The following is a 7,098-nucleotide window of genomic DNA, read 5'->3' on the forward strand; positions in this document are numbered from 1 at the left end:
TTGGGAGGAACTTGTTCTGGGATTCGGTGATGCAGAGTAGCACAGTCATTTAGCTCCTTCAGGCTAAGTTTTCCCACTGATCTTGCAACATTTTCCCGCTCCTGAGATGTTTTATCTCTTCATCTGACAACTGTGTGTCAAAACGTTATAGCTCAATGTTCCACTCACTGTTATTTCCTTAGATATTTTATTTTTTTGTTTTTTGACATATGAAAATTTATTATTGTCATGTGTTCACTATCAGAGCTTATGATCTTTGTCCTTCCTCCTTGCCTTTGTACAAGGCCAAAGGAAAGACACTGGCTATTTTGACAACGTTAAAGGGAACTCCAGGAGTGTCACTGACAGCATGACCTTTGTGACCAAAGCCAGTGACCAGAACCTCATCATTTTTCTCGGTAAAATTCAAACAAACATTATTGGGTATTAAAGGCTGTGGGTTTTGTTTGTTTGTTTGTTTTTGGTTTTGGTTTTGGTTTTGTTTTTTTGGACATTCTTGATCAGCTGGACCGTGACATACTTCCTGATGGCAGAATTTGGCTGTTTGGCTTTAACCCTTACTTTTTCCAGCGCAATTTCCTTTGCGTGGGAAGTTCCTCCAAAAGCATTGGCTTTCAGGGCTGTGCCCAAATGGGCTCTCTTGTACTGTTTATCATGCCACTTCTGATCTCATCAGTGGCTCTGGAGCTTCCTGGCAGTAGGAAGGCTGCATGCGACACTTGCCCATCCTGCTGGCGCCACGGGCCAGAGCCAAGGGCCAGAGCCAGAGAGAGAAGTGCAGAAAGGGGCTACCTATTTCCTTAAATATTTTTAAAACATGGCTTCTGTTCTAAATGCCATTTTGCTTCTGCTAAGGGGTTAAGAGAGGGTATAACCTAAAAGGCACAGGTTTTGAAATCAGAACGCAAGGTCAAAGCCAATTGTCTTCACTCTTCGACCTCTAGCAAATTATTTAACTGCCTTAACCCTCAATTCCCTCCTTTGAGTGAAGGTAGCAATTTCTACCCTGCAGGACTGCCTGGTGATTGAATTCAGCAGAGCAAGGCAAAGCCCCCAAAACAGAGCGTGCTCCTCTAAGGCACTCTGCTTGCACTGCGTACTTCCTATCACACTATCATTCTCCTAATAATTTTAAGAAAGTATAATTTCATCTCCTTTGACTTGAAGTCATAAACATGTGGTCATCACTTTTCTAAATCCATTTTCTTTTGTAGGAGTGAATCTTGTTTTTTTTTTTTTTCTCCCAGTTTTTCAATAGTGTTAGTTGCAGCAGAACTGGGGTTTCATGGTGCAAGGTTAGGATGATGCAGATGCATGTTTCGAAGGGAATACTTCCTTATCACGGTGGGTACCAGAGCAGTAGCTTTGACAGGGTGATAAGGGGAAAGGTGACCAAGTGGAATTTTAATACAATGAAAAGGGAAAGGGCAAGAATAAAGAAACAGACCTGAGCCAAAGGCAGATGCTTAAACACTGAGCCACCCAGGCGTCCCTGAACCAAAGATATTTGAGCCAAATATTCTTGCAGAATTTATTTATTTAATATGGAGTTGGAAATATTTCAGGAACAGATAGTTAGAGGTCTTTAAGTACAGTATTTTTTTCCTAATCAAGAAATCCTATAAATCTCCCAAATATATATGTTTTCTAAGTTTTCAGTAGAATTCAAGTTTATTTTTTAAATAATAGAAACAACATAGGTCACCTTTGCTGTTTGGTACTTCTGGACATTTTTAAGCAATAAAACATTTTATGTATTTATTTATTTATTTAGATTTTATTTATTTATTCATGAGAGACACACAGAGAGAGGCAGAGATGCAGGCAGAGGGAGAGGCAGGCTCCATGCAGGGAACCCGATGTGGGACTTGATCCCGGGTCTCCAGGATCATGCCCTGGGCCAAAGGCAGGCATTAAACCACTGAGCCACCCAGGGATCCAGCAATAAAACATTTTAGAAGTTTTTTTTTTCACTTTTTAAAAGATTAGATAGCTTGCTTTCATCAAGTCATATTTTATTATATATTTTCTCATTGTATGTTACTCATGGAAATGAGCATTTTACTTAATAGTATTTAGCAGACACACTTACCAAAGTAGTTAAAATTTCTGCCAAAAAATGTTCTGAGGATTTTCTTGTTTCTGAGTTTTGAGGACAGTAAGATCGCATGATACCTAATGACCAAGAGGATTGATTTACAGTATATTTAGAAACATATCCTCCCACATGTTACTACACTCAAGTGCTAGCCAACAATTTTAGCTTTTGCAAAAACAGCTTTATTTTTTTTACCTAATGTGCAGAAACACTATCTAGGTGTTTTGTTTTGTTTAGTTTGGTTGGTTATTATAGTTATTTTTTAAATCACCATTTTATTTTGAACAATGCTACTGTGATTCTATTTTTTCTCATTTATGATAATAGCATAACCTGCCTTAACACATTCATTAAACTCTGTGCTTTTCATGATTTTTATTTTCTCAAGAATATAAATCAGTAAAATCTGCAAAGTACAAAGAAAAAGTCTTGGTGTAGTTGAACATCAGAAAATTCAATATATTTACTCAGAGCATGTATTGGAGTGACATGACACAAGTCATGTAAAAATAGATAGTTGTAGCAATTTACTCTTCAGCATGCATTTATCAGTCACAGGAGAGCATCCAAAAGTTCTGCTGAAGTACTTGAGTTTCCTGTCCTTATTCTTAAAGTCGCTTTGAAATTTGAGAAAGAACAGCCTCACAGCTGCTAGTCAAAGAGCTACCAAGTAAGACATATGCTTAAAGCAAAGAATGGTGTTAGATTCTTATTGAAAAGGACACGTAGGACCTGGTAACCTCATAAATAGCTAACAACAACAAAGCATGGAGATTTTCGAGTGACTTTTAGACACAGGAAAATAGAAAATTAGAGAATCGTAATGATGGAAGGGGACCTCTCTCTGCACTTATTAAGATCATTTGAGATCGTAACTCAAACGCTCTCCGTTGGTGCTGTAAACTAGTGATGCGTCAGGTGGGGACAATGTTCCCACTGTAACACATATACCCGTCTACAGGAAGAGTGTTCCATTCAGTGACAGCGTGTTGCCCCTCTAAGGGAATGCAGTCTTTGTTGCACATCATGGGTTTTCTCCAGAAAAGACGGAAATTTGGATTTAAATGTGAAAGTGTCTGGGCCACTTTGCACAACTGCACAACTTGTGAAAGTACAGCATACGCAGCAGCACGCACTATGCCTATTTGTGAAGCAAACAAAAGATTGCACAAGTGTTAAATTTGACCCACTGGTAGGCAGTTTGCCACTTCTGGCTTACACTGTTAGAAAGTTTTTTGTTATTATTGAAATGAGATCTGTTTTGCAGATCTTTGGATCTTCAGGTCATGTGGAACAAATGTAACTTTTACATATACACACACAGACACATATATACACACACAACAGTGTTTCAAATATTTGAAGTCAATTATCATATTTCTTTTCTTAAATTTAGGGTTTGGAGAGCCAGTCAAAAAAATACATTGTGAGTCTCTTCTGAATGAGTGGTAATGAAAGTAGGCTAAGTCCTAGTGCTCACTGATTCTTCCTCATCTCAATGGTGGCAGTTATTTTTATGATGCATGCTAGAATCTTGCCTTAAATCAAAGTCAAGACAACTGATCTATTGCTTGGAGAATCTGTCATCTCTGGTCTACCTAGTGAAGAGTTCTAAAGGTCTGCCATCTATGGGCTCATTCCTGCCAAGTCCTTGAACCCATGAAAGCGTGGCTGGCAGGGTATTCGGTGAGTGGGATCCTAAAATAGTCTGTTGTGTTCGCACCTGGTGTTGAGGGAACTTGGAGGGAATTTAGCCCTTTGGTGACTTTATGAGCTTTAGACTATATCCTCTCTCACTAATTCCCTCTGTGTGTGTGGCCGGTATCTATTAGACTGCAAGGACATGCTTAAAAACAAGTAATAAAGACTACTAGGTTTGTACTATGCACAGTTCTCTCTGTACATTAAGTCATTAAATCCTCATAATAATTCTATGAGGTGTTAGTCTTGCTTTTCACTGACAAGGAAACTAAGCACAAGAAGCTTACCCCAGACCACACAGTTAATTGGAGATAAAACATGGATTCAGACCCACCTGTTTGGTTCCAGGATGCACACATATTTCTTCCTAAAGTTCAACTGAGGTCCCTGGGTCATCAATACTAATTTCAATTATTTCACAGACTGAAACCGGGAGGTGAAAAATACCAAGTTTGGTAGAGACGGTGATTCACTCACTTCCCTGAGTCTGGCCCTCAGCCAGCTTGACTTCCCATGAGCTTCACGCCACCTCTATGCCAACCCACAGATAGTGGCAAACACCCCAGTGTGTCTATGCATGGCCATGGAAGGCTTGTTGCTTGTTGCTCACTCTGCCTTAATGCCTCCTGTCTTTATCCGAGATTGAACTCCAGGCTCTCCAGTCACTGTGTACCCTGACTATAGAACTTGAGGTTTGTACTTGGTCCTTTCTATGTTTGAACCTTGATGTCACTTGACTTGAGTGTTTAATGGCTCATGCTTGTCTGGCCCTGCTGAAGCTCAAACTGACGTGGGTTTGCATCTGGATTCCACCACTTTTAATGGCTGTGAGACTTTGAACAAGTGAAATATCTCTTCAAGGTTTACCCCTTAGCAAAATGGAGCAATTATTTATTGGAAGAAGAAGACTAACATGCATAAAATGGCCTAATACAGTGTCTAACACAAAAGTCTTCAAATGATACTTATTATGATGATTTTTATTAGGAAGTAGGAACTGGGTCACTCTCAACTAGACCTTTAAAATCTCAGTTCAGCTTTTACTCTAAGCCTCAGATGATTGTCCAGGAAAAGATGAAAGCAACTGTAATCTTTAAATAGTTGGCAACTCCAAGTTTAAAAAACTGGGCCCTAACATGTCCTTACCCACGAGAACAATTGATTAGACGTGAGTTTATCGGGAATGATTAATTGGAATGATCATTTACAGCATATATGCAATGAAAGAAACATCACAGTTTTATCATTTTTAAGCTACCATTTTATAAAGAAATTCTGAAAGATATGCTTATATTTATCTGACTTTTTTTTTAAGCTGTGTGCTACAATCTATCCTCTGTTGGGGAGTTCACATGAATTCAACTTAAAGAAAACCCACTTATTGGAATATTTGGAAAACATGGAAAAGTGTAAAAATGAAAATAAAAATTACCTATAATTGGATAAATCAGAGATAAATGCAGACAACATTTTGGTATGTATCCTTCTTATTCTTCTATTCTTTTTTCTTTGTAAAGTAATTAAAGGAAAAATAAGAAATACAGATAAGAATTTCCCAAGTCATTACATCGTCTATGAGAAATAGATTTTATTATTTTATTTTTTTAAGATTTATTTATTAGAGAGAGAGTGCAGGTGCAGGCACAAACATGCAAGTGTGTTGGAGGGGAGGGGCAGAAGGAGAGGGAGAGAAACTCAAGCAGATTCTGGGCTGAGCCCTGAACCTGACCATGCTCCATCTCCATAAGGAAGCTAAGCACAAGAGATCAGACCTGAGCCAAAACCAAGAGTCTGTAGCTTTAACTGACTATGCCACCCAGGGGCCCCTGAAAATCAGATTTTGAATGATGGTAGATGAATCCCATCCTATGGGTACACGGGTATATCATATTTAATTAACAAATCACCTGATGTAATTCCAATTTTTACTTCTATAGAATGAGTATCCTTAAAGGATATAGCTTTTCATTTCCTTTCAGCACCTGAATCCTCTTTCTAGCTGGAGGGACCCCCTTACACACACACACACCCCACAGAAGCTGAAAGATATGGCTGTACTTGCTTCCCAGCCTCCTTTGCAGCTAGCACGAGGGCTCTCCTCCACCTTGAATAGAAGGCTGGCACACTGAGGGAGACGGGCTATGCAGAGTTCACGTGCTGAGAAGGGTGGCAGCTAGTTCCCCTTGTGGGCAGTGGCAGTGGTGCCAGCAGCAGCCTTGGCGATGTCACTGAATTAGAAAAGGTGACTATTTCAAGTCTCTTTATCCTTATTTAGATATGCCCTCTGAAAGGCCGGCGAACTTACACTCCTGCAGTCATGAGCATACCCAGTCTCAGTCCCTTGTTTCTAAAATGCATTTCCGTAAGACACATTACTCCAAAAGCTACTGCTAAATAGGGAAAGGAGGTCATGAGCAATTTCAGCACAGTGGTCAACAGGTAACAGAAAGTGAGTGCAAGTTACAGGAACAGGGTGAGAGGGCGCAAGCCCCAGAATTCAGTGCTGGGATGGGGTCTGTTCACCTCCTGGCTTCCGCTGGCATCAGTCTGGCCACAGATGCTGCCTTTGAAGTGCATAGGACTTGGTTCTCCCACAGTACTTTGTGGATTTGGTCCTTATCTCTGTGACTGGACAGTCTAACCCTTCCTTACACAGCCTTTCATTAAGCTAGCTTTCACTTTTTTAATAATAGAATCCTGTATTTACGGTGGTGCGCTTGTTTTTTGTTTTTTTTTTTGTTTGTTTGTTTTTTTGTTTTTTGTTTTTTACTTGTGGAGCCTTTTGTTTATTTGTTTCATTAGAACTGTTATTGTTTTGTTACTGCCGTGGTTACATTGCACAGATTTTACATGCCCTTCTCCAATGTGATTTTTTTCTGTGAGCTCTGTTGTTTTTGGAATACAGTTCGGCAGGAAAGGAGGTTTCTTAAAAATGTTGCATCAGGCTCCAGCAGAGGCATGGGAAGTGCCCTCACTTGCCCGGTCACATCAAATCCCAGGGAGACTTGTTAAACACAGATTTCAGAACCCACTCAGATCTGAGAGGAATTTCTGGGGTGGCTCTGGCAGTCTATTAACAGGAGGCCTAGGTCATTCTTACATTATACAAAGTAGGGAGACTGCCCCTCTGTGGCCAGGAATAGTCAGAGTGTTGTGTTTTGTTTTTTTCCAATTAACACGGTTTTGTACTCAATTAAAGGCCCTTTTTAAAAAATAATTAGTCACACACAAAAAATAATTAGTTACGACTTTATCACCTTTATGATTTAAATAGTCCAGGCCTGTAGGGTCCTCGGGGC

The 7,098-nt window shown here is 39.7% G+C and overlaps 1 pseudogene; it reads right to left on the reverse strand.

The window, feature by feature from the left end:
- Positions 1-247: 247 nt before the first annotated feature.
- On the reverse strand, positions 248-727 carry LOC140623816 (small ribosomal subunit protein uS12-like; annotated as a pseudogene).
- Between the last annotated feature and the right edge of the window lie 6,371 nt (positions 728-7,098).

This window comes from Canis lupus, chromosome 33 (assembly GCF_048164855.1).
Source record: "Canis lupus baileyi chromosome 33, mCanLup2.hap1, whole genome shotgun sequence".
Lineage (NCBI taxonomy): Eukaryota > Metazoa > Chordata > Mammalia > Carnivora > Canidae > Canis > Canis lupus.